Genomic DNA, 26,893 nt, shown 5'->3' on the forward strand with positions numbered 1-26,893 from the left:
TTACTAGTTATTTTCCTTCAGCCTTAGATGTGTGACTCTTTGTATTACATTTCTCAGACTATTGTCTTTCAACTATAGTGTTTTGACCCAAGCAACTTTATGAACTCCAATATTAAGCAGTTTATAATATTAAAACATCATTTTCTCTGCTCTGATTTTGTAACCTCATTTAAATAGGAAAAAAAACCTCAGTCCTGTACAAGTCCTCTTCAGACTTTTCCAAGTTTACATATAACATTTTCATAATAAATGCATTATGATAAATGAAAAGTCAGGATTCACTTTTTGTTTGTATAAGAAATTGCTGTAACAATTAGAAATAGCAATGTAATATTTTGAGGATTTATAAAAATATTTTAGGTTTAAAAAAATTTTTCAGTGCAAATGCAGTACAAAAATATTTCTAACAGATAAGTTTTGGATTTTTTTAATCAGGTTTTAAACTATAGCCTAGGAGGCAATAATGTCTAGAAGGTAGTTTCTTCAATTAGGATACATTACAAGTCTTTCAAGTTTATAATATTAATTGCAAAATCATACATTGCTAAAGCAAACAAGCATTTCTAGACTTGAATCTTATTTACACAACATTAATGGAAAAATTACCAAGGCTGCACAAAACCTATAGTTAATTCTTCACTTTGAGGAGAAAGGTGAATGTTATATTTCCAGTACCTAGCAATTTGGCTTTTTACTCAAATGTACATTTCCTGTTGTCACATGAATAACGTAATCTGTTTACCAAACTTGATCTTGTTAGTAATTATATTTTTAATGTAAAATAAATTCTAATGCCATTGCTGTTTCCTAGATTATTTCATCTAGCAAAAAAAAGATTGAGTGTAAAAAGAAATTATTCCCAATGTAGTGAGCTAGTGCAAACAATTTATGACTTAATAATTGCTCAGAAGTTTTTTAATTTTGTAGCTTTTTTCTCCTGGATTGTCATCTGGATTAGGTGCCATTTGTTCTCTCTAAGGCAAATTAAACCCAGAGTTCTGACTGAAGTGAATAGTATGTGAATGTAGGCTTAGTTGATGTAGCTCAAATTTATGCACAGAGACTACCTAGAATTAGCAATAGCAAAAGAATTGTTGTTTACCTGAGAAACATTTTTGCAACCACTTCTACACATATGTAAAGCCATTCTAAAGTTATTCTGATTTCTTCTTTCTTCTGGCTTATTTGAAGACACATTTACATTCTCAGTGAAGCTTGCTGTTCTGCAAGCAGTTATTAAAGAGCAAGAATTAGATCTTTGGAAGATTTGTGGCATAATCAAACAAGAAACTGAGGAGAGAAAATGGATAAGATAAAGTGTCCTGGGTAAGTAAAAGGGGAAAAAAAGAAAAACAAGTGTTAGTATACTTGCACACATACAAATATCCATACAATTATTTATGTTTATACATAGTCATACATAAAGAAATATAGTCATACAGGCAGAAATATATACTGATGCTTCCAGGGAATGACAGAAAAGTTATGCAGCTTGATGGGCTTTTCATCTTTGCCACTTTCAGATTCTTTATCACTGCCTCAATTTCAATAATGTTAGTATATTTTGGCTTATACCACATGGGCTTAACAGGATTCTCAGTGCTTTAAAAAGATAGTTCATCCACAATTATATTTTATTTGCACAGGCAAAAACAATGGAGATGAGGTTTTATAGACCTTTACTTTCAGTGCTGTTTCCTGAGGAGAAAGCATCTTGGTTCAAAACTGTGATAATTATCATGCACCACCAAATCCAAAGCAGCTGTGTAGAATACATTAAAAGCACATGTTAACTGATTAAAAACAGCCTTAATCAGAAATATTCATCAATCATGGCTATATGTGCACTCCTACACTGCTAACCACACTAAGTATGGATTAACACCAATTCCAAAACTATGTGATATGTTTCTCCATGAAGCAGAACTAAATATGAAAAATTATGCTAATTTAATGGTGGGAGACACAGAGAAGAGACAGGACTTGCCAAGGAGTCCACACTGGCCTTCGTAAGAAGCACAGAGGAGAGGGTAGCTGGAGCTGCTCTCTGCCAAGCCAGCATGATCCATCCGAACTCTGAGCACATGTGGAGCAGGTAGAACATTCAGCAAGTAAAAAAGCTGTAGAAAAACATCTTACACGTGGGCACAGAGAATGCCAAGTGGGCAAACACTTTAGGAAACAGAGAGAGAAAAGTCATTTTTAGTCTTCACAGGAAGATCAATTAGAAACTCTTACAATTAGCTTCAGCCTAAATGCTGCACAGACAGAACTTCTTCAAGACAAATTAATTTACAAGAATTAAAATAATGACCAGGATCTCTGCCCTTTTACCTGCTAAGCGCAGGGACTCATCCTGAATTCTTTTACATCAAAGTGTTCAAGAAACTGTATGAAAGAGCAATTAACTTTAGTGAAAATACTGTTCATTAACCCCTTTTGACATTAGAAAATAAAGCACTTTAGAGAACTGATACTGAAATTAAAGTTAATTGAAGCTAGAAGACATACCTCCATGAAAAAAATTTGATCTCTTATGTTAGCAGATACCTCTTATTCTAGTTGTCAGATTCTTCTTTAGCTCGCTTTTTCTCTGCATAAATATGAAAAGCAGTAAATATAAAGCAAGGAATTGTTAATCATTTTGTTTATACAACCATAGCATCTTTCCATGATAACAGCATATTTTCCTAGAAAATAGAATTATAGTGTTCCATGTTACTGATTATAAATAGCAGTCATTCAATTAAATAGTCTTATTCAAGTCAATGAGATTACTTTTTTAAGAACCTAATTCTGGTAAATGCTTTATACCAGAAATACCGTATTAAATTCAGACCCTCTTAAAATGAAACAAGATTCTGGGGTCATGAAAAAAAAAAGCAGCATGAAAGGTAATGACAATTGCAAAGAGCTAATGCATTGCATCTAGACCCTTTCATGCCAATTAGTTGGAACAACTTCAAGTGAAAACTGGTTCCCTCTTGCCAAAATGTGACGAATTCATGAACAAACTCCTTAGTTTACAGGAAAAGCAGTAAGATCAGTGTAGTTGTACATCATTTATTTAAGCTAATTAACAGGCAATTCTAATTTTACATAGAAATATAACTGAAATACAGAACTGAGATCAGACAGCCATTTTTCAAAATCCCAAACTGCACTGTTAAGTCACAAATCTATTCACAGCTAAGGAGTGCAGGCTTCAAACCAATATATCTAACTCCTGATGATTATTTATGTTTGACATCAGTGTGATTTACATATCCAAATCCTACAACCATTCTGAACATTCCAGCCTGAATTACAAGCTTTTGGAGCAAGGTAAGCCCCAAAGCAATATAATGCAACCACATTGACAACATCTAGAATTTTTCTGTATATAAGGCATGCTATATATTTGAGCTGAAAGAGAATCAGACCAGCCACCTGTAAATAATACCCAGGCATGATATGATGTGCTTAAGATACTTTTTTACAAATAAACCAATGAAAACAACTTTCATTGTCATCATGTCTAACTCCTTGTTTACTGAGGCAATGTGTACTGTACAGCTCAGTCCCTTTCAGAAGTGCTCTCTTATCAAATTGGTTAGACAACATAGCCAAAATAGACTTAAAAGAAAGCCTATTTCAAGATCTAATTATTCTTATAGCTACCAGAACCCTATTCTTCTGTTTGCTATATTTGTTTCCATTGTCCTTGATCTTTTGATTCGTGTGCATTTGCTCTTTGACTGGGACAATTTCTCTGTGGCATTTGACCAGTATTGTTTTTCCTTTTGACAAATTTCTAGCAAGCAATTATATGATCTATGAGCTAGATGGAAAAAGACAAGAGTTTTTCAGCACTCTGGTAGAATGAACTCCCTACTTTTCTGATTACTCCAGCAGCTGCTGTCTAGACTTCATCTAGATCACTAGAATTGAACAAAGAATTCAGGTCAAGGGTATAACAGTTACTTTTTTTTATTTCAGTACTTGAGTGGAGCACTTTCTACTTCCACAAATACTTGAAATTTATTGGATTAAAAAAGGCAAAGCTAAGTGTAGCAGCAGCATTTGTGATGGAAACATAGTCACAAAGCAGAAAAATAGTTTAGATACAAGATTGGTAGTACACCTTTGTCAAGATGACATTAATTTGTATTGGACTCTCACAGATGGAAGGACAGCAACTCACAAGCCACTGCTAGTGGCCTGGCAGCCTGCCCCAAAGAGTTCCCAGTTTCCCACTGCTTCTTCTGTTGAGTTCTGCTGCTTGTGTAAATGTTCAACGTAACAGTCACAGACCTGCTTTGGTGACTCAAGTTTTCACTAAAACAGAAAAACAAACAAGCTTTGAATCTCACCAGTCCAAAAGGTTGATATTCCAAACCGGATCAAAGTTCAGAATATTTTATGTTCAGAAACTGCAGCACTTGTATGATGTCCAAAACAATGCATTCACTGTCTATCACATACTCATAGAAAACACCAGAATCTGTACACGATAGAGCCTCAGACCTTAAACCACCTGTCTGATCAAAGTAAATTACCATACTGTCTAACATTATAAACAAGAGTCAGAAAATAATTGTGCCATATTTTTTTGCCAAAGTTCATGCCTCAATGGGACAGATGGATTCTTACTATTTTTAGAGTAGACTCCTGATACCATGAAAAAAAAATACTGAGATACCAATTTTTTTTTCCTGTACTTACTGCATCCTTCATTATTGCATTAATTAGCTCTCAATACTGAATTGGACAATTTTCTACATATACAGTTAAGAAAATACCTCTTTGGAGCTGATCATCCCAGGTAGTTAAAAGCGACTTTATGCTATTGAATATCCCAAGTAGCTAACAAGAAAAATTTTCATTCCCACTTAGTTGTAATGGATCAAAATCATGAGAGTAACTGATGTCTTATTGAAGGGCTTTCTCTCAAACCACTGAAAAAAAAGAATAAAAGGAAAAAGAAACTGAGATAAGTTCCTCTTCACGTCTCCAGAACATAGAACACAATAAACAAATTGCTGTCTCGCTCTGTCTCTATTACTTTTTTTACTTGTTATATTTTCTCTTTGAAAATTAAATTGTTTTATTCTTGGAGGCCTTTTAACATAACGTGAAGGATTGTTTTTACTATTCTCACCTTGAAAAGAAGATCTTTCCTTGTAATCTCAAGTTATCATTTGTGTGCCCCCCGTAAAAATCAAACACATTGTCTCAGAATGGAAATTGATTTCCTCAGTACCATACAAAGCCCATCTAAGTACAGTAGGTTTGAAATGTTTGCCTCTCAGGCTTGTTTCCAATTAGCCAATGAAAAGAGAAAGAATCATTCTTCTTTTGTGGAATACCTTCACATATTAAAGGCAGAGCAGTAGTAAAAAAATATATACTCCTAAAATTTGGAATTCTGTCCTATTCAGAACTCTTATTTAAAGCAAAATAGGCATCTTCAATACTGTTGAGTAATATAATAAAAGTTTGGTGCATAAATTATTAAAAAATGCTTTCTTTTTTTTCACTATTCAAGTATACATTACCACTTGTTGGGGTTTTTTTTAATATTATCTTTCTTTCCTCATATAGGAGTTTCAGCATGTTGAGATACCTGAAAAAGAATTCTTATTGTTATTTAATCTGGCAGAACAACAAATTAAAATGCATCTCAGAAAAAGCAGGAAACATCATTGAGGAAGTTACCACACAAGCACTCTTTAAAGCTAAGTAACAATAATATTTTCTATCCATTTGGTGAGCCTATATCAGAAAAAAAATCTATGTTAACTTGTAATATGCTGAGAAGAAACGCCAATACAAAATGCAGTTTTAATGGCAATTATCTGCAAATGAAGATACAGAAATAACACCAACTGCATGGCTTAATTTCTGGACGTATTGAAAACAGATTGAAAACAGCAATCAGTAAGAGATATTGCTGACCTTGCAGTGTATATAACATTCAATAAAAATCTAGGCCAATCTACTAGCATTTTATTAAAATGAGTCTATAACAACACTGTTTTGTCTATTAAATTGATCACATCTGATGTGACCATCAATATGACTCCTCCCAAAGTTACAAAAAAAAATCCTAAGATAATTAATAGAAAAATTTCATGCCTGTAGTGGTAGTAAATTAGCATAGAAATTATACCAGAGTAATTAGATTGTTTAAGGTCTTTTAAAAAATAATAGAATTATCAGTATACTCTCTCATGTTGCCACAGTAAAACCATTGTAAAAGTAGTTTACTGTTATTCACTTCTATAACATATAAGGAAGGAATACACACACACAGACAGAAGATGCAGAGGTTTATATCTTTAACCACAGCAGATTTAAGCTAGTAAAATCAGTCAGCTTATAAATTATTTTTAGATCCCCTTTTTTTATTTTCTTAATTAAATACCTTCTTTCCAGAATATTAATTGAAATGAAATCTTACGGGGAAAAAAGACTAAAAGACAAAAAAGAAAAAAAAAAAGAGACCAAAACACTGTCACACAAATCAGCACACAAATGTGAGAAACAAAATTATTCAAGTCAAAAAGAAATATATACCCTGGCACATGTATAGTTAAATAAGAATGTCTGAGACATGACAAGCAGTATTCATGCTGTTATTTGCAGGATTCTGCATTCTAGCTTTATGAGAACACATTCAGATAGGTTTACATAATGTACCTGACCTCAGATGAAAATTTTGCAGTATTTCTTACAGTAGTAAGGAAACAAGTTAATGAGAAGGAATAAGTTGTTTATAGGCTGCAGAAACATTCTGACTGCAAATTATATATCATTAATAATCATACTAATAATAACAATAATGACAATAGAGCAGCCGTTTTCAGTGTGGTCAAAGTGAGATTTTTTTTTTTCTGTTTTACTGCTGTGCTGAAGATCAACTTTGACCTTTTTTTCCTTTATGTTGCTACTTTTCAGTAAACCATAATTCTGAGAGCATTCCTTACAAAGACAATAAGGATGTAGCTTAGCCATCACTCAATTTATTATTGATCTTTCTATGGAGTTGGTTTAATTCAATGTACAATTATTCATATGATAAGTATAATGTTAACATTTGCAAATCTCTGAGAAGAAACACATCCATTCTCTTATTGCTGTAAATATTCACTACAACAACATAATCTCAATGTAGCTTGGACTTCAGAAAGGGTTTGCAGAAAAACAGCTAACTGTATTTTCACTTTCATAATCATAACTTGGATTTAAAGAGCAACAAATACACTAGAGCAGTATTAAGTTTCTGTAACAGAACTGATAAAGCCCAAAATATTTTGGAAAAACAAGGCCTACTTTTTGAGTTACAAACACATTTATGTTCTTTCAACTTAATATTATTTCTTGATTGTACTTGCAGCACCTGCCTCATTAAATATTATTCCTTGATAATATATATATTGTTCGCTGATAATATATATAATATGTCTGTGTTACAGACAACACACACAGAAAGCCAGACTACTCAAACAAATATGCTCTTAAAAACACCAGTAATACTAGTGAGTGTTCTCTTTATTCTTTACAGATTGCCACTCAAATTTAGATTTTAAAATGTCACTATTCCCTTCATGATTCTTATCCAATCCATATTATATTTCCAGTCCATTGGTAAATCTGCATCACCCTTACTAACTTTTTTCTCTGTCTTTTTGTGTTATGTCATGCAAAATTCTTAAAATATATGCTTCTGTAATTATATTGTTAAATAAGGCTAGGAGAGTATCTTCTTTGTTTTGTTTTTGTTGTTTGGTTAATTTGGTTTGGGACTTTTGTTTGGTGTGGAGATACCCAGGTTTTAGGAAGAGGAAGTTATTTCAGATAGCTGTGAGTAGATCTTTACTTGGAGTTAACAGCATTATTTACACAGTCAGGTAATATTTTTTTAATTATATTGAATTTTCTTCTATTGTATAGCTATGTGTAGAAGTGTCATCCTTTTACCATAAATTTAAGAATTCTATGTTGCAATTTCACTGATTCCAGTAAGCTATTCTTGTTCACACAATCAAGATGGATGCTTTTCTATTTACTAGAGTTTTAATTATACAGTTGGGCTGAGATCCATGACTTGTTGACATTGTTCACTGCTTCTGTAGGGTCTGGCTCACGGAAGAAATATAAAGCAGATAACATAAACAATCTAGATTACTTAATATCATCATGTTAGGTAAGTCTTTCAGAAAGTTCTCTTTGTGGTGAATACAATGTTCAAATGATGCCAGAAAGCCTTTTATACTTTTAGTCCTATTTTATTGGCCTATTTTATTGGTCTTTTCTTTATGAGTTAAACAAAACATTAATAATGATTTCTCAGAACAAGACTTCCATTAGTGGCATAAAGATTTACACCTCAAGGGCTTAGGTATAATTGTTCATGATTGCACAAGTTAAGTGGATATACTGTGTTTGACAGCAATATGCTTTAAAAAGTAGTTTATTTAGTAATAAAAATGTGATAGAATGGTTGAAGTGGCTCAGAAGTCTGAAATTAATCAACTACCTTTTCAGAGTTGTACTTCCTCTTCTAGAGGTATAGCTCTGCTATTTGTTTCCAAATGGTAAAACGCACCATTTCCAGAAAGGCAATATTTTTTCACTTTTTTAAAAATAAAATAATTACTTTCTAAAGTCCCAAAACCTAATTTAATCTCCTTACCTTCCACAGTTCATAAGATTTCTCCATGCAAAATTTCAGACTTCTTATTCAGTTAGGGGGGGAAAAAGCAACAATCTCAGCAGCTGAGATAGTTAAAGTCGCCCTTTGCCAAGAAGCTGGGATGGCAAGACACAATGAGGAAACACAGCCTTTTGGCATCCCAGATCCTGACTAACAAGTAACAAGGCCACCTGTTTCTGCTGCCAGTTCACCACATTTACAGGACACAATATCTACCTCTGCTGCAGGGAAATTAAAACTCCAGTGGAACCTCAATTTGGTAACAGCCAGAGGTCCAAGAAGCTGTCTGTAGATTCAATATCTATGATATTTGCACAACATATAGAAAGAAAGCTGCTGCTGCTGCTTTAATTACCAAAACCAGTTGGCTCCATTGGGATCATCAGATTCTATTCACAATGAAAAGGGTTTTTTTGTCCTAGTAAAAATACTGTAATGTGTAACAAGAAAAAAAAAAAAGGAAATTTCCATCAGTCCTCACATCAGCCTTAATTTAAAGTCATATCCTATGTGTGATGTTGGCAGGACAACTATACTGGACTTACTCATTTGCCAGACCAGGAAAAAAGGTGAAACCAGCACATCAGTTGAGCTTAGGCTGCTACTGAACCCTCTGGAGCAGGACCATGGTGCACCACAAAGCACAGCAACTGCACAGCCAGAGGACAAGTGGGTAAAAAGAGGCTACCACAGATACAAGAGAGTTCAAAATAGATTCCTTGTCCCAGCAGGCTGGGTCACATACTCCTTTTTTCCTACAACACTGGGATGTCTTTCTCAGAGAAAAGTAAGCATAAAAGATCTTCTTTTTGCTGATACACTGGACATGGAAATCCAGTCCAATTTTTTGATGGAGCATTTTTTTTAAAACCTCTTTTGTACCTGAATTGCTGCTGTTACTCATGGAATAATATACTGCTGTATGTTGAGAGCTGAACAACAGTCATTCACAATATATTTATGTATGCAATTAATTTCTACCAAGATAGCCTGTGGAAGAAAGGCTTGTGCAACCCACAGACTCCACAGGCATGTCTTTCTCTTACCTCTGCATGAATGTCTGTCACACAGCTCAGCTCAGAATAGTGATTTAATCTATTGACTAATTTTAAAAGAATTTTAAATAGGGGTGTGTTCCCCAATTCAGCTTCCAAATATATTCTTAATCAGCTTCAGTTGCACTGAAAGGATGTTGTGATTCATCACATATAATTAGAAATAGCAGCAGACAACAAATGCACTCACATTAATGAGGCAGAAAACACACCTGCTAAGGAAACAATAGGAGCATACAGCATGACTGCTTTCTTCTTCACTGTTATTCAAGTTACAGATTTGGGGGTAAATAAAAGCATCACTTGAGTTTTGAAGGTACTGAATATGAGAAAGCATTTTGATTAACAATATTTTTTTCTTGCACTTTAATATGGAGAGTTTTAAAGTTTCTGTCTAGAAGAAACACCCAGGTGACACAAGAAAAATAGCTCATCTCAGTGACAGTGAAACAATATGAGAGTACCAGGTTTTAAGATATATAACTGTTGCTCATACTACCATCACAAAAATTTCACTATGTATATTTACTAGGTAGAAGGACAAAACCACTGTTTTGCCTAAACATATATGAAGAAAGCTCATTTGACCTAGAAAGTTTCTTTCCTATCAAGTCTGAGGTATAAAGTATGATCAAAAATCTCTGCAGGAAATATTGCCAGCCAGTAATGAAGAGTGAAGAGAGAAACTGAGATAAAAATGGTGGGATGCTGTGACTGATACATCCATAATCTTTGATATCCATATTCTCAACTGGGAGAATGATATTCAAAGGTATCAGAGTACCATGAATTTAAGATTGTAAAAATCAATGGGATAAGTAAAGAACATGTGTGATTCTACAAACTTTAAGTATTCTTACTAATGGATATGTTACTTACTTTCCTTCATCAATGATGAGCCAGTTTAACTCACAAAAATTAACAACAAAAGTATTAATTACCCTGAATATTTCCATATCTCCTTTTGGAAATCTTTGTTTCTCAATTTATTTTTTAAATGTGTACCTTCCAGGAAGTTGCATTCCTAAAACAAAATATGTAAATTCAATGTAGAAACAAGTCATGAGTCTTTTCCAGAACACAGATCCAATACTAGTGTGGGGAGCACAGGAAAATACAAAACAGACATTCCATGAAGCTCTGGAGCTTAGAAATTCTGCAGCTTCCATATAATTCAAGAGATGCCCCAGGAAATATGCAACTAAGGAAAAGATGTGCACTTACTGCAAAGCCTGAAAGAAGGAAGGAGCAAGATCACAGCTGCCCACAGGCTGAAGAGAAAGATGGCCATGTTATCATCAAAAACAGAAACCAAAAGAAATATATTGATTTTGAACCAGAAAGACTATGCTCCTTCAGTCTTTATCTTTTTCCCAATTTTAAAATTATTCTTTTAAAATTATTTTGTGTCAATTATTTTGAGGTGAATTTCTATACAATACCTCAAAATCATTTCATTTTTTCTTCTTTTTACTTCTTTTTTTTTTTTTTTTTTTTTGATGAAATCACTCTTTTCAGTCCTCAGGTTACAAAGTAAAAGATCACAAATTGCATCCATCCTTCTTCAATCAGCTTTTACAGCAAATAGCACCCCTCTATTGAAACCTGTCCCACAAGGTATGCTTCATTCTTCACTTGCTTCTAATCTAAGATCACTGCAGGAGGCAGAGGTAAAAGTCTTCATGTGGTCACTGTACCAAGAACTATAAAGCCAATATGTTGTTGCATAAATAATCATGTAACAACAATAAACTAATATATATCCTTTTTTAAAGGAAGTTATGTGGCAAATTCCATCGTCTTCTAATTAATTCAGATAAATAAAATAACATGCTTGTATTTTAAATATTACACATACATATTTCTGATAGTTTTATTACATATCCTATGTAAAGCAATATTTGAATCAACAGCTCTTTGGATTTATATTTAAATTGATATTTTTTAAATATATATTCCTAACTATATCCATGTTGGGTATTGACTTCTGCTAGGAGGTTACGTTTGCAGGAGAAGGAAAATGCCAAATTTTGCACAAGCAAGTGATAAAAAATACAGACATTCCTATTTCAGGCTGACCTTTAGATCAGTGACCTTCTTCTTCTGCCCTAAAGCATTTGTCAACAGGAAGTGCCACAAAACACCATTGCTAACCTTTAGTCTTTAATTCTCCTCTCTTGCTATGCCCTACAATTCAGGTTACACCTACTATCCCCTGAGCCATTAAAAAACTCCTGGATTTTTCCTGTAGGGCATTTTTTTTATCTCTTACTTTCCAGTATTTAAAAAACCGGATGGTTAGGGCAATACTCCCTTTCTCTGATGTAGTATTCTTGGATAAAATGAAATAGTTTTTAGCAGTAAATAATGAATTTATTCAGTGCTACAAACAAACCAGACTGAGTTTTATACAGAATCAACAATATCAAAACCTGACTATGTTTAAAACACTAGCAAATCTGCTTATCAATGAACTACAGATTGCCAACCTGCCATTCCAAATGAAAAACACCTCTGACATTCTTGAATATTGTTAATGAAAGTTGGGGTTTTTTTCCTTCTTCTCCATTTTGTTGTCCTTCCTCACTTATTTTGTGGCTATTCCTTTATTAGAACCTGAATTTAAAGTTCGTCTTGGTATTCATGACAGATAAATAGATATATACAGTGACAACCTCAAGTACATTGTCATCACTCACACTGATAGGACTTTTGCCTAGCAATTTAATCTTGTTATGACTAGCAACAAAGTAGCTACATGTAATTAGTGAAAGAAGAAATTTTAGATTACTTTTAAATTAAATTGCTTTATAAGCAAAGACACAATTTCCTGAGAAATCTCTTTTGAGTTTTGCTCACATAGGAACATCAAAGCCCAAATAACAAAATAAAGATGTAGACTCAGAGAAAGATTCATCATAAAAAAAGATACAACTTTTTTATCATATGTAGAGTGAGACTGCAGACAGTTATGATACAGGATTCCATATGAAAAAATTAAAGCAGCTTGGATTTAAGAGGGTAAGGGATGTTATAACAGCCCTGTTCTATAAGCAGAGCAGTATTCTGAGATTTCAGGACAATTATGTTTAACAACCGAATGCTTTAACTTTGCTGTTTAGCTTTTATCCAATGGTTTATGTTCTCCTTACCATTAGGCAACTTTCTGTCAAATCACTTACCCACTATATAAATTAATTGCTCTGCCATTCTGAGGTATATTTATATGCATAAAGAAAACTGTTGAATTTATTGAAAGTCTGAAAGCACAGGCACTCAAAGTGAAATAGATGTGCAGCTGGGAAACAAAAACAAAAAATAAAAAAAAAAAACAAAAATTAATCACATAAATTTTTCACACAGCTGCCTGCACAGAAAAGAAAAAAAAAAAAAAAGACCCAGAAAGATAAATATCTAGAAGATTATTTTTCCTTATTTTTTTCTAATTTCAACAAACTGGACAGATGGTATGCAAAGAAATGAAGAAAACTGGAGAAACTGTATAATCTGTGGTAAAATTTGCAGGCTGATTGACCCATTACATATTACCATTTTTAACCTGAATTTCATACTAAGACAAAAAAGCAGCCAAATTTGGTGGTGGCGATATAGGTGAAACAGAGTGAAAATGTAACAGGGTAGAAATCCATTTCGATTTAGGTGAAATGTGCCGCTTTGAGCTTGCTAGCATAAGTAAAATATGCTGTTTAGTCTGGTAGCTCTGCAGCACTAGTAAAACTGCCCCAGCTGAGGATAAAGAATGAGAATTTCTAAGCTGAAGAGATAAGAAAGGCTCCTCGAACCTTGAAACAAAAAGGGCAGGGTGACCCAGAAGTTCTTTCCGTACTTTCTGATAAAAAACTGGCTACAAGTGTAACTAGCTGTAAGTGTAACCCGAAATCAGCAGAATGAATATGCATGAACCTATTGTGAAACACTATGCATACATAAAAGGGATAAAAAGGGATGGGGCGCTCTCAGGGCTGCGCATGTCCTTTGAAGGGGAACAATCCCCATGTGTGCCCAGCGCTGTAATAAACATACCGTCCCTACAAATCTTTATAGCAATTGTGGGGTTTTGATTTTTCGTCTGTGTTTCATAGGCTATGTGTGGCGAGTTCATTTACCTCTGCTAGTGTATTAGGGTGTGCTGTCGTGTACTAGATCTAGGTGCTTTGCTTAGAAAAGGCAGTTTTAAGGTGTGAATAGGAACCAGTAACTCAAACTGGAGCCTGCTAACCCTCCATCTGAGCTGATGTAGTTGTCAAAAACCCTGGGTATACATCTTCTCTTTGCCAGCCCTCATTACAGATACTTTTGTTGGACATCTCTGGCTGCTGAAGGGGAAGGGGGTGGTTAGCCTACAGTCTTTAGGACCAAAAGTTAATCCAAGTAGTTCCTAGGGTCTAAAGTTCAGTTATGGTAGATAAAGACTGCAGGGAGCAGGCACTGACAAATGGTGCAATGTGACTAAGCTCATCCTCTTGTGCTTTGATGGCTTCTCGCTATTTGCCTAGAGCCCAAAGGTGGATTTTTAACAGAGCTTTCTCCCTGTACTATTTATTAGGAGATACTCAGAATGTTGTTATTGAAATAGCTCACTGATAAGGTTAATACAGACATAGGACTTTAAGTCTTTTTAAAAAGATGTTTTTAAGTCTAGTCCAAAGGAGCATGAAAGCACAGCTTCAGTACAGAGAACATCAGAATAACAGGTCAGGAGTGAATTTTTCAGCCAGTGCACAAAGACTGCTTCCCTATTGAGCTCTGAAATAAACTTGATTTTAAATATGCAAGTTATTACAAATTCTTCCTAAATGAAGATTTAAGACAAAAAGAAATTATCTGAGAGGGGAGGGGCTCCCCCACTTTCAGGGAAATTGAAAGCAGATACATTTAAAAATGTCCTGGATTTAGCTTAGCTTCCATCTTGGTGTTTGTCTTGTTTTTAATGTAGAAAACAGCAGACTTGTGCAAACCAACTGAAGATATAAATAATAATACTGGGGTTAGTTTTAAGTATAGTTCATTCTCCTGTTACCATTTGTTCTAAACCATTCAGGGTAGTTTGTTCTGTACATGTCACTTTCCTGCTCAGATGGTGTCATGGTTTAACCCCTGCTGGCAACCAGTCACGACATTCACTCCACTGGTGGGATGGGGGACAGATGTGGAAAATCTCTTAGGCTGCGATAAAGACAATTTAATTGGTAAATCAAAATCCACACATGCAAGCCAAGCAAAACAAGGAATTTTTCAATACTTCCCATCCGCAGTTAAATTGTTATTTAGAATAAATTAATTGCTATATATGAATTTTTAAACAACCTAGATATAATTCTTTAAAAATCTAGACTGATGTTAAAAATACATTTATAGCTGTGTTCATTCTCTCTGTTGTGAATATGGTTTTGTAGGCACAGCTATGCTTTAAACAAAGATATGATAAGAAAGTTCAGAAAAATCTTACTCTGCTTTCTTTTAGACAGAGGTTCCTATCCCAGCCATTTGCAGAATATCCATTTTATGTGTAGAGCAAGACAAATGATTTTCTGTTTTGATGATTTTTTTAATATTAGGAACAGTCTTAGTCACAACACTTAAAATTACTTCTTGAATATCTTACAGAATCTGAATTCTGAAGTTTTACATTCAGGCAGCATTCTTCCTTTCACAGAAACTATGTAGAAAAGTGGATGCTTCAATGGAGCTTCCCTGGACCTTGCCATATGATAGTGAAAGGGATGGTTCTGGTCTAGCATCACACTCCAGAAAAGAGTGATATTTTCATAAAAGTATCAATAATGATTGCAGTCACGTAAACAGATTTTAAACAGGTCAGTATAATTCTTAAATTTACATAATTACACAAAAACAATATCTTCAGAAAATGCCTACACAGAAAAATAACAGATTTTTTCATACAGCAGTATGTTTTATAGTTTTAGAGCATAGTTTATAGGAGTGAAAAATGCAAGTAAGCCTCCCATGTAAAACACGTTTTAAAATAAACCATGTGGAAAACCCTCTTAAACTTTGCACAAACCAGGACAGCAATTAAATACTACTAGTGTCAAAATGTTAGATCTTTGATAATGGGTATATGTGAGAAGGCTAGCCACATCTATTTTAATATTTTTGAAAAACATTTCTATCCTGCTGAATGAGCATCTTCCTCTCTTTCTCATTTTCAGGAGAGAGAGAGAGAGGTTATGAGCTGTTTAAAAAGTCCAACCAGAGGTTGCCCTTTCTATAATTGGTGCAAAAATCTATTTTAAAAAATGATGTATCTCAGCTGATTATCTTACCTCAGCTGATGTAGCTTTTTCTTTAGACAGCTTCATGCTTCCAGTGGCCAATTTCCTCTCGAATATCAATTTCTGTTAGCAGGAATGAAACATACATAAAAGTAAATAAAAAGGATGACACTTTTAGAATTAATTAACCATTATATACGGATAACAAGTTTAAATCTTTAGTCCAGATATTACTGCCAAATACACTTGTTTCACAATTATAACAATTTGTAACAAATGTTTTTTGGTTTTTAGTCAAAGAATTTTTAATAATATCTAAATGATGCAATATTAGACCTGATCAGGAAATTTTCAAAGCAAAATGACAATTTTTTAAAATAAAAACTCTTCAGAAGAAAAGATTGCAAAATCTTGTGCCAGAAATAAATACCCTGTGAGTCCAAGATATTCTTGACCACACCATAATGACACACTATAATCTGCTACTGATGCTCAGTATACTTTCAGACCATGAAACTCCAACTCTTGGTCCAAATGAGAGACAAGAACTATAGACTCCTATGAAAAATGCCTGGATCAATAACTTCTGTCAAAGGGTTTACATTTTGCATAGAAAAAGGACAGGTTAATTCAGCCAGACAGAGGAATTAAACTAGTCCTTTCATGCACACAGACAGAGAAACAGGCTTCTCCGGGAACTTTTTCTGCAGTGTGCCCTAGAAAAAAAAAAAATTACATAAATCCTTCTATGATCAACAGTAAACCAGCTCTTTCACCATTTCTACATAAGTTGTAACTAGAGAGCATTAACATCATGTTCCTTCAATTTTACTGGAGATCACTGTTAAACACTGTAGACATTTCACCTAATTGTTTGCAATCTGAGTATTTAAAAAAATTTAAAAATTTGTTAACATAAAACCTTCAAATGAAAAGTGGCTGTAAAAGATAACTAACAAAAAATAAAGCTGAAGACTATATATATATACACACATATATATATATACACATATATATATATATATACACATATATATATATATATACTCATGTTCTTAGGTAAACATAGCATAAAATTTTTAAAATATGGAAACAAAAATATGCAGATTTAGATGACATACATATGCATGTGAATTGTCTGATATATTTAAATATACTACTAAAAATTCTATGTTCTCCATGAAAATATTTGAAATATTTTACTGAAAGACTTCCCAGTTCCAGATACCAAACAGGAAAAATGAGAAAGTAGCACCAGTGAATTAGCTGTCAATTGCAATAATGGAACTAATATTGAAAACAATTTAATAAGATCATTCCTATCTTCTCTGTTATCTTCAACAACAGAAAAGTTTTGCATTTCTGTTTCTCTGCCCATTTTATTACCAAATGTAATACAACCTGATTGTTTCCTAACTTCAATAGTTTATATTTCAAATAAGGTTTACAAGGTAGGTAGACAAAGAAAGTGAGTAGCGGAAACAGAAACCTCACTGACCAGTGAAGAGTGGTCTGAACCAGTTTTATAGATTAAATTTACAGAGAATTAAAAACCTCTCCAGAATGATAATACTGAGGATAGGTGGAAGACACACTGTAGGAAGAGACAAGATTCAAGATTTCTAAGAATCAAAAGGCATTTCTTGAAATCTATGACTAGAACATGTATTCCTCTGTAATTGTGACACTGTGCAAAATCACCAGATTTTGCTGGAAAATCACAATTTCCAAACAGTATGTAAGGATTAGGAGTAATGGTCAGAGATGCTACATTTTTTTCCCCTAGAAGGATGAAAACTTTGCATGAAATTAAGAGTATAGAACCATAAAGCATTTAGAGAGAGACTTAAAGCAGTCAGATGTCTTAGGTGGGTAAGATAACTTCCAAAATTGTGATACACAATACTGCCTCCCTACAAAGATGTAGATATGCAGTCTCAGTTGTATTGAGGTGCAAAATGTATTTAGATAGCTCAGCTACCAATATCAACATGTTTTCTCCTCAAACTCCAGGTACAGTACCTGATTTCCAGACAAGATGATTATTATATTAATACCGACTGCATTTTTTGTGTATAAACATGAATTTTACAGTCCATATGCCTGCCCAGAGCTCAAAGAAATGCCCAGACACACCCAGGAAGTGGATACAGCTTCCAAGAATGAACCCTGGCTTTTCTTACAAATAATTTTCCTCTCATAATTTTAAGTCATTAACAAAGAACAGGGAGGAAAAAAGGGGAAAAAACACCCAAACAGTACCATTAATTAACAAAATCATAAAAGGAAACAAAAATTTACTGTCTTTATATCTTTAAATTCAACCAAGGCTGGGGAAAATCGTTACTTCAAGTACACTTTAGGTACATTTCTGTATGCACTCTTTCTTTTTTGAAAGGTCAATTAAATGCCAAAAGTGTAACTAAAAATGAGAAACTGTTTAACATTTAGCAGTTCTAGCTTGCCTGTTGGTATACATTACACCTAATTATGTACTTCACAGTCATTTCAGAAAAAAAATCATAAAATATTTACAAAATAAGTTCAGCCTGTTAGTCATAACAAGATTTTTAAAAATACTTTCAAAAATACAAATAAGTGGAAATTTACTATACTTATTTAAATTGTTTTGATTGCATAAAGAGTCAACAGAAAAAATATCTTCAAAGCCCCTGGAATACAAATTGTATCTTGTAGGATATAATTGTGAATGAATAAAACAAACTATCACATATTTATATTTATGAGATTTTTTTTATCCTTGACAAGCTATATCTGCTCTTAAAGGATTTAAAGAATAGTAAATGCATTCCCATGAAGTCTGCTTTATAAGAAGGAAAATGCATATTTCGTAAACCTATGCAACTTCTGGCAAGCTGACAGGAAATGCCACAGTGGAAATCACATACCACCAGGTGTTTTTGCACAGTAGTCAATAATAGTTCCTGTATTCAAAAAATTGTCTCTGGTATATTTTCTACTTGGAAATATCCCACAAATTATATAGCAAAAGATAATCTGATATTTTATAAATTGTCATTTACAAAGTTACATAGTGTACCTAGTATATAAAACACATTACTAAGACCCAAGTTCTTATATCCTCAGTCTCACCAGGTATCTTCTTTTTGGTCAGTCACGCAGCAAGGTGACATTAAAACAAAAGAAAGGACATTCAAACTTTTCCATAAAGGAATTAAACCAGCACAGCAGCAAGTCAGCCCTCAAATGGGCCAGAAGGAAGCCAATAAGAAAGCAGATACTTATCAGCCAAGAAGAAAAGTCACACCTGCACTTATTTTACTAACTGTAATTTTGTATTCCTGGATTTTTCAAAAGACTGTTGTTTCTTTTCTAGCCCTTGTGAAAATAACTGTTCACTTTTTTAGTTTTGTTCTTCTGTAATTAATCTGGCATTACCCTAAGAAAAACCTCTATTATTTTACAGCTATCTACAGGCAACAAAATACCTTTAGGTTCTCAAGAGGTGGACGGTACAATGGTTCTCCAGTATCCCCCAATTCCCCAGGAGTGTGATCAGTAGTTCTGTTAAGTTCAACTCATCTTTGCAGAAGGGTCATCCACAGGCCCCCTGGGCTTACTGCAGAAATTATTCCTAATTTACTGGAGCACAATATTAATTACGACAGAGTATTTGTGATTTCAGCCCTCACAAAAATATATGCATCAATATGCTGAAAGACAAAGTTTGATTTATGTCTGTGTATGCTTTCACTCTTCTTCATCATTTGTTTTAATCTTAGCAGAATAATTAATTAATTTCATAACACCACTCTGTGTAGGCTGAAGTGCAGACCCAGGCTCTTTCCATAGAGTTATTTGAGACAATAAAATTGTCTGTGGGCAGTGTAATAGCAACAAAGGTGCTATCCTGTAGATGTGACACCCTTTGGAGCAATGCAAGGTGTTTCCTTGGTATGCAATGGCAGCACCTGCCTTTCTAGATATTAGAGCAGCAGAACTGCATAAAGAAGTCAAAGCCTCAACCAAGAATCAATAATGCTTGGGGAAGGATTCTTCAGTGCAGGGAGTGAAAATAGTGCCTTGATCATGAATCAGTCATTTAAATTATGCATTACTTGACATCTTCAGTCTTATATCTTCATTCTTCCATATCTTCACTCATGATCATCAGTAATCAAGTGACTTATTTTGTTAACTTGTGCACCAATCAAATCCATTCCCATAAGTCACACACACAGGTTTGGTAGTACAGAGTGCCTTGATTTTGAGTTTCCAAAATGTCATTGACATTTGAGCAGGTTGAGCCTGGCTAGATGCCAGACACACACCGAAGCTGCTCTATTACTCCACTTCTCAGCTGGACAGAGGAGAGAAAATACAACAAAGATTCATGAGTTAAGGTCCAGGAAATATCACTCAGAAAATACTGTCACAGGCAAAAAAAATTCAAACTGGAGATATTAACTGAATTTATTACTAACAAAATTAGAGCAGGATAATGAGGACTAAAATAAATCCTAAAAATATCTTCCCGCTACCTCTTTCTCCTTCCCCCCTCTACCTCCTTCCCCTCAGAGATGCAGGGAGGCAGGGCATGGGGAGTTATGGGCAGTTCATCACATGTTGTTTCTGCCATTGCTCAGGAAGAGGAGTCCTTCCTCTGCTGCACTGTGGGGTCACAGAATCAAAGAATAATGAGGTTGGAAGAGACCTCTAAGATCATCAAGTCTAACCTATGCCCTAATACCTCAACTAGACTACAGCACCAAGTGCCATGTCCAGTCTTTTTGTAAACACATCCAGAGATGGTGATTCCACCACCTCCCTGGGAAGACAATTCCAGTACTTTATTATTCTTTTGGTGAATTTTTTTTCCTAGTATCCAACCTGTACCTTCCCTGACGTAGCTTGAGACTGTGTCCTCTTGTTCTGTCAGCTGCTGCTCAGTGGAAGAGACCGACCCCCACCTGTCTACAACCTCCCTTCAGGAAGCTGTAGAGAGGAAATAAGGTCACACCTAAGCCCCCTCTTTTCCAGGCTAAACAACTCCATCTCCTTCAAACTTTCCTCAAAGGGCTTCTGTTACAAGCCCCTCACCAGCCTTGTTGCCCTTCTCTGGACACGCCCAGCGTCCTTCAACCTCAACCCTCCCATGGGCCCCTCCCATGAGAGTCAGTTCTCAATGAACTTTTCCAATATGAATCCATCCTACAGGCAACAGTTCTCTGCAAACTGCTGGACTGTGGGTCACTGCCACAGGAGGCTGTCCTTCAGGAATGTATTTTATCTATAATATAATAAAATAAGAAAAACTGCATGCCAAGATAAAGTTGTTAATGAAGTAGATTGTTCAATATTTTGCTTTTATTTTTACTAGTGTCTCTTCTCACTTAAAATTATATTAACTGCGTGCCATTTACATGACATACAAAAATTTTCACATACTTCAAGAGAATGTCAGTTAACAAAATCCCCATTGTGTGCTATTTTCTGCTACAGGTTTCATTAAACAGATTTATATGTATTAATACTGATTATTCCTGAGGACAGGCCTTTACATGGTGACCATTTGCATGGGGAATGTTCACCTCCCTTGTACACTCTATTATTAATGTTCTTGCTGCTACTGTTCATATATTATTTCATTGCTGTTTCCAGTAAATTGTTCTTATCTCAAACTCTCGATCTTAAATTTTGTGCCTCTAATTCTCCTCTCCAACATGCCACAGGCGGAAGGGAAGGCAGAAGTGAACAAGTGACACATAGCTTCGAGTGTTTTGGGGCAGCATTAGACTGGGGAATACCAATTCTAAACAAAGACAAAAGTTATTTGTATGTCACTAGTTTAGACTTCTCTTTGGACAAGATAGTAAACATCGGATGACTCAAAAAGCAGAACATCTCAACAAACAAAACAATCAAAAATTAAGAGGCTGACAAACAAAGAGAGAAAATATCATTGTATATTTCATATCACTCATTAAGCAATTTCTTTAGCATCATGCAATGTAAAAGATCTCAGGCATAAATCATCTCTACAACCAGATAAAAAATACTTCTTTAGCAGTTTGCTTGCATAGATGAACAGATGCTATAATTCAATGAAATTTACTGAAATAACAGTCCTTATTTCAGCATGAAGATCTTAATACAATAAAATTTACTTCGTAAGTGGATTTGATGTTCTACACTTTACCTCAGTATATCAACACATTCATCAGTCAGCAAGTGCACACTTTGAAACATTAGTGTGGCTTCTAATTTTCTTCTAATACAAAACCCATTTTTATGTTTTCAAACACCTGCACCAAGTCTATTTGTCCTTCTTCCTAAGGCAATCTCAGGATCCACTGAGTCTGAGGTTCTTTCTGTTCCTTATACTGATACAATATAGCATTTCTACAAATAAATTTAGAGTATTTTTTACCTTTAGAAAATTCACTGCTATCCTTAAAAATGGAAACAGTCTAAAGAAAAAAATACCTTATTAGGGAAAAGTAATGAATTTCAGGTGCAAGCAATGAGATTTTTTCAGCTTGAAAAAATTGACCCCAAGATCCTCTGTGCTAGAAAGAGCTGGGAGCTCTTCCTTCCAAGATCTGTAAATAGTGTAAGATTGCAATAATTAATTCTAGTAGCTTGGTATCTACAGTTAGTCCTCATAATCAAAGATAATCTTATCCAGTCACTGTTTTTGGATAATCATAATTGAAAACACGATATACAGGAGTTTAGTTGTGCACAATTTGGGTACACAATGCAGTTATATCTAAGAGACTTCACAATTAGGTGGCTTCAGTGGCTTGCCAGATAATAATCATAATACTATGATTATTAGTAGTATAATAATACTACTTTGCAACAATATTACACATTTACAAAGAGCTAGATGTACTATGTCTTCAGATAATGCATGATTAGACAAATATGTCTTCTTTATTTTTAAAATATTGTTTAAAAAATGTAGACCATCACATAATTTTTTATTCAACAACAATTTGTTTCCAGTATGGCTTGGACTTAAACAGTTAGTCATTCCAAGCATTCACCCTCCCCTACCTTAGGCTTCTGGCTAGATGAGCAATTATACTGCATTGTCTCTGATCCCTGACCAAAAGGACATCGTTATATTTGTAAGGAGGACAGCTTAAAGCAACATCTGTCTAGTACAACAATATTATTTACAGCCTTCTGTTAAAGATTTTAACTCCTCCAAGAAAACCTTAGGTGACATGAAATTACAGTTATGTTTCCAGACAAATAATTCAGAGTAAGAAGAATGTCTCATTTCTGTGACTATCTGCCATTTACTATCATTATATCCATCTTCCTATTGCCACATTTTCTGATATTAAATTATTATTCCCATTACAAATTTGCTACTATTTTTCATGTAATGCTCTAATGTACTAATGCCACAGGCCCATAGATAGATAACATGCTAGAAATGTGAGGGATAATGACCATCCTTGAAAGCTACTAAGCCACTCGAAAGGCATAAGCTGTTTACAAGGAGCTAAGGGTGAGAGAGAAGATTATACGTCAACAAATTAAGCAAGTAATTTCTATTCTAGCCTTGATTCTCCTACATGAGAATCACAGCTTCATTGCTTTCCTTGTTGTGTCATGTTCTTTTTCTATAGAAGACAGAGGATTTCTTAATGATTTACAGGATAAGCAACAAAATTCACTCAGATAGAACTGCAGTGCTAAGCAAGAAATTAATGTGTGATGTTTAAGTGCTGGATTATGTCTCCAAATGAGTCATGTACACCCCTAGTCCCTGGTATCCATGAGCAGGACTATTTTTTGTGATAGAGTTACCTGCCAACACCATCAACTCACAGGGGTATCAGAAATTTGGATTCCAGAACAAGAACCCATATTTATTAAACAAGGCTCTGTTGCAGGTAACATTCCAGCGCTGTGATATATTAAAGCAGCACAGACAATTTTAGGAAAAAAAAGCACTTTTAAATGCTGGGAGTTTTTCACTGCTGTTAGTCCGTGATTTGACTGGCTTTTACTTCATTGTTTACAATTTCCAGTTGCTTATCAAATATATTCAGCAAACAAATTTCAACCTGTGGATTGCTTATAAATGGTTGGCTGTAACAACTTTGGTTTAATAGGTTTTATTCTCATGAATATTCAATCATTTATTTTTTTCTACATCCTGTTGTTTTCTTTCCTGTCTGGGTGACATAATAATTTGAAATGGTTCTGCTTTCTTTCACATCTAATGTTATTTTACACACAAAACTTGGAAATGTACCCAAAAGTGCATTTTCTTGAATAAATTTCCCTTCATAAATACATGTGCAGGGGAGGGGGGAGGCCTAATTAAAAAGCCCATATATACAGTCAAGCCCAGATTGTATTGTGAAGGCAATGAAATTGCTCCCTTGCTGCACACTGTGAAGTGATCTAAAAATGGAAACTGCTGTGCTACTTTCTTAATGGAACAGGTTACAGTACAATTCAAGACCTTCCTCTCTCATTCAAAAATGACTATGGCTTGAATGACAAAATTATCTCTTTCTCCTGAAATGCACATATAGAAAGTGATTTGCTTTCTGTCCTTCATTACAAACAGGTATGGATCCCACTCAAATCTGCCAAAACCTGAGATAATCACACTGGAAAATGCTGGGAGATGGCAGGCTCACAGCCTATCATGTTAATGCGAAGCTTAGATTGTTTTTCCCATTGGAAAAATTTACATTTATCTGTATTAGATTTCATCTAACACTTCGTTCATATCTGGATCTTGTAAAGCCCTGTTATGAGTCTGTGCTGCCTATCACTGACCCCCTTAGTACCTTAAATAATACAGTATCATCTGCACACTTTCTCAATGTCTCTGACAAAGTCATTCATCAGTTTATCTTTCAGCCAATGACTCAACCATGTTACAATCTTTCCTCTTGCCCCACCAATGCCTTAAAAGCTCTAGGAGAATGTTTGCTGTTTGGAAACTTCACTACATAATTTTAGCAGACCAAATCATCCCATGAATATGCTTGCTCCTGCTCTGAAAGAACTTCAAGAAGCCATAAAAAGGCATACTCTGCCAACAGAGCTGTGCTGGAATCTGCCCTTCACCAAAGCTTCATTACAGGACTCGGAATGGACAGCCTATGCTTCTCCGCGTTGCTCCCACCCTTTTTTTTTTATTTATTTAGGATGTAGAAGTTACCATTCCCATTGTCTCTGGATACCAGGGTTGTTCCAAAGGGAGCCTACAAGCACAAAGTTTTCCATACTACAGTTGTGTTTGAAATAGCATGTGACTATTAATCAGCCTCATTATTTCGGGGGGTTCCTTCCATCTAACTGTACCACATGCTCTTCTGCAGTCTCTGTGTTTTAAACATATCCTATGCTCACTCCCTTTTTTCCTCTGTTAGAGCCTTACAGAGTGCAAACATTTTTCCTTCTTCCATAATGAACACGAATGCATGAAACCCATGGAGCTTCCCTGAAATGGCCTCATGCTCTTTGAGTGCTCCTTCCATAGTCTGGCTGTCACAGTACCGGCCATCTGGTAGGCTTTTTTTCCAAATATACTGGAAAAATTATTTTGTTTTAATTTTGTTCCTTTAGCCAGCTTTTTCTCACATCTCCTTCCCTTGAAGAATAATATTTCATATTTGAGCTACCCGTGTTTATAATATTTACTTTTCTCTATTCATTTATACTTTCATTTATTTTATTCCTATGATGGTTGTCAGGTACAACTATTTACAGAGCCCTTGCCAGTGATCACAATGATAGTAAATGTACAGGTCTGTGATAAGCCATGCTATACAAAGGCATCTTTCTGACCAGTTCTGTACAATGAGAATTGCAGCCTCTTTGTAGTTGTTATCATCTTAGATGATCACCAAAAGGCGCATCCCTATGCTTTTTCTTTTTTTCTTTCTGCCTACAGAAATATTTTTGTAACTCTGGCAGTAATATGTCTTGACCACCCAAATTCAGGTCCCTCATGAACTGTGGAAAGAAGCCATACAAGCATAGATGTTGAATGAGTAGATACCTGATTCCCATCAACACAAGCTAACATAAGCATTCCAATTGCTTTAATAGATTGCCAAAGTTTAGCTTAATTCAGGATTCACCAATTTTGGCAGCAGTGCAATTCTCAGCTAAGTCAAGCCATTTATATAGTGTGTCAAGAGAGGTTATGAAGTCAAAATGTGTCTACCAGAATCTTGTAAATTTTTGTATTCATGCTTTGAAAGTAAGTAATGAAAATTAGATATATTTTCACCAACAGAAAGAAATCATTCTCTTGTATGAGAAAGAGTAAAGGCACCAGTTCTATTTGGAATGACTGTATCTACAAAGATTCCAATTATATATATATATATATATATCTGAGGCATACCTGAAAATGCACTAGCTATATGTTTATGCATTCACTCCATAAAGTGTTCAGTATTCTTTCAGATTTTGCACTGCATAGAATAGCAACTGGCATGATGTCACCACCCAGTTGGTTAAAACAAAAGGAAAGGGTTGTTCCTATTCATTGCCAATTGTATCCTCTAATGATAATGCATTCATTTCCCAATTTTGTATAAAATCTTATGATTTTTTTGGTAACTATGGCAACTATTCATTTTTGTTTGAATAAAAATGTGTTGCAATGCCATGCGACTTGCTGGCATATAAACTAAGGCTGCCTGCTGGAACTAGGATGCCAGAATTCCATTTTCCCACTAAGCTTTAGACTATGTTCACCCTTGGTGAAGAAAGTGCCTATCTTTGCTAAGGACAAAAAAGTATTTGTCCTGAGTAGGTGGAAAGGGTCATTCAGTTCAGTGCACAAAGCACAGGTGCTGATGACTGCTGATGAGGAGTGAGTCAGTCAGGCTGAGCAAAGAAAATAC

Source organism: Lonchura striata, chromosome 4 (genome assembly GCF_050655825.1).
Source record: "Lonchura striata isolate lonStrDom1 chromosome 4, ASM5065582v1, whole genome shotgun sequence".
In the NCBI taxonomy this organism is placed as follows: Eukaryota; Metazoa; Chordata; class Aves; order Passeriformes; family Estrildidae; genus Lonchura; species Lonchura striata.